The 2,643-nt window shown below is 51.4% G+C and overlaps 1 protein-coding gene across 2 annotated transcripts in view; it reads right to left on the reverse strand.

The window, feature by feature from the left end:
- Positions 1-1,758, reverse strand: part of Arse (arylsulfatase E (chondrodysplasia punctata 1)) — a 21,450-nt gene extending 19,692 nt beyond the window's left edge. Inside the window, exon 1 of one of the 2 annotated variants that reach the window (XM_005406524.2) lies at positions 1,228-1,758. The gene's annotated coding sequence lies outside the window, so the exon portion shown is untranslated. The remainder of the gene's footprint in view (positions 1-1,227) is intronic. The other variant, XM_005406523.2, reaches the window with a different exon arrangement.
- Between the last annotated feature and the right edge of the window lie 885 nt (positions 1,759-2,643).

The following is a 2,643-nucleotide window of genomic DNA, read 5'->3' on the forward strand; positions in this document are numbered from 1 at the left end:
GTGTGCGCCACCACACCCAGTGCAATTTCTAAAAGTGTTGCAGAATATGTAATAGTCAATATTAGGTCATTAAAATGTATAGTATAAATTGCACATTCAACAATCAAAATGTGTAAATGGACTGCAGTATATACATTTTACAAGCAACTTCTAAAGGTGTTGCATAAAGTGTATAATAGACCATATTATAGAATCAAAGTACAAAGAATGAAACGACAGTGTGTGTAACATTACACACAAGGTTTTGCAACTTGTAAAACTGTGTAATATATAGTATTACAAATATGAATAGCTAGTATAAATTGCATCATTTGTGTGAGTATATCTGATGGTGAATGACACTGCCTTCCTCCCTTATATCTTTGCTGTTTGGGGGTTTAAGGATAGTTTTTGCAATGCTGGGGATGCAGTCCAGGGCCTCAGAACTGCTGATCAACTGCTGCCCCCCGAGCTGTGCCCCCTGCCCTAAACTGAATTTTGCAAAAAAGCACAGCAGTGGGTCTCTCCCGGCTTCTCCAGCTCTGTGTGTTTCGCTTGGCCGGCTGTGCCCCAGCTGAGCTCTGCAGAGCCAGCCCCGTGCGTGGGAAAGTCTCCCTGGCCAGCAGGAGAGGGACTCCCGTCCGGGTCGGTCTGCTCAGCCTTGGGAAGGGACCTAGTCCTGCACAGCGCGGGGCTGAGCGTTTGATCCTTCCCCACACCGGCCCTTTGCTCCTGGGTTCAACTTTCCCCGAGAAAAACTCGGAAAGAGACCGTGGAAACCCATTCCGGATGGACACACATCACTCAGCTCTGCTCCTGCCCGGCCCGGGACTGAGTTCCGCCGTCTCCCCAGACCCAGCCTGCCGGCTCAGCTTGGATCCCCCCGCCTGGACCCGGACCCCAGTCCTCCTGGAGCTTCCTAATCCGCAGGTCTTCGCCTCCCGAGCTCAGCACAATGGGCCAGCATCGCTAGGGAGAGAAGCCAGAGCTACGTGCAGATGCATTTGTGCATTCATGCATTTTCTCTCCTTGAGTCTGCTTTTGTGGTCACCGTGCAAATCTGCCCTGAAAGTTCTTTTTCTGCCTCATCTCTCTCTCTCTCTCTCTCTCTCTCTCTCTCTCTCTCTCTCTCTCTCTCTCTGTCGCTCTCTCTCCTCTTTCTCAGATTTCAAAGGCTGTGATCCAGGCAGAGGACCCAGCTCCCGGATGCATGCACAGAGCTCCACAGTACGGAAGCAAGCCGCTTACCTGGGTGCGCTTTGGACCTCAGGGCGACTCAGACTCGCCCAAGCCTCCTCAGCATCTGAGCCCGGCTCAGCCTCCAGGGCCCAAACTCCGCGCGCACCAAGCACCAAGTTAGGCTGTCCCGGGGACAGACGGGGAGGTCTCCGGCTCGCGGCTGGCCCAGGCTTTCCTGCTCTGACTTGCAAGCTGGGTGCTCGCTCCGAATGGCAGGCAGCGTCTTGCTGCAAACTCGGCCTGCGGCTCTCTCACTACCGAGGAGCTCCCGACACCCTAGTGGCTTTTCCCACAGTGGGAGAGCCGCTGCCTTAAAAGTCCTCCCTGAGTGACAGCCGGGCAGCCTATAGTTACCCTGTGTTCTTTTTTTGTAGTTGCTTTAAAAATAACAAGGCAGCATGGTGGAGTGCTTGCCGAGCGCACACAAAGCCCGGGTGCAGCCCCGGGGCTGCAAAAATAAATCAAGTAGGAGAGAAAAAGACAGGAAATTACTCAGGAAGTGGCCGGGCTGGGTCTGGGGAGGCTAGCGGAAGCTGAAATAAGAAACCTCGCCCAGCCTTTTGCCCAATACGTTCGCAGGTTTGCTCTCTGCTGGTGTGGAAAAGAGGATCTGTAGGAGTCGCCAGGCAGAGGCCTGGGGAGGTTTTTTTTTTTGTCTTTTTTTGAGACAGGGTCTCGCTGTGCAGTGCAGGCTGGCCGTGAGCTCATTTTGTAGCCCAGGCTGGTCTCGAACTCGCAACGATCCTCCTGCCTCAGCCTCCCAAATGCTGGGATCACAGATGTGCACCACCGTGCCCGGCTCGACCTGGGAAGGTTTTATTAGGAGGAAATTGATAGGTGCGCACACTGAGAAAGGAGACAGAGACAGAGGGGGGTGGAGACAGACACAGAGAGAGACAGAGATAGAGAGACTGAGAGACAGAGACAAAGAGAAAGACACATACATTGAGAGACAAAGACAGAGAGACACACACAGACAGAAAGACGGAGACAGATGAGACAGAGAGAGAGAGAGACAGAGAAAAACAAAAAGACAGAGAGACAGAGACCGAGAGACACAGAGACAGAGACAGAGAGACAGACAGAAACAGAGAGAGAGAGAGAGACTCCTTCTCCAAAAGCTAATGGAAGCATTCTTCGGATTCTCTCTGTCAGTTCCTTTATCTTAGGATCAGGTTCCGGCTGTTTCTCTTTAATTACGCTAATTTACGGACTTTCAGGATTCCTGAGACATAGTCTTGGGCGTGATAGGTCGGGAAGGAAAGGGGCCTAAATTTAAACTGAAACATACCAACAGGGGTGTGTTGGGTGACTTGGGTAAAGGCCCAGAAATTGCAGTTTTGGTAAAAGTACAATTTTTAGTTGTGATTTCCTTTTTTTTTTTTTTTTGAAACAGGGTCTCCCTGTGTAGTGCGGGCTGGCCAT

This window comes from Chinchilla lanigera, unplaced genomic scaffold (genome assembly GCF_000276665.1).
Source record: "Chinchilla lanigera isolate Chin_1 unplaced genomic scaffold, ChiLan1.0 scaffold00098, whole genome shotgun sequence".
Classification (NCBI taxonomy): domain Eukaryota; kingdom Metazoa; phylum Chordata; class Mammalia; order Rodentia; family Chinchillidae; genus Chinchilla; species Chinchilla lanigera.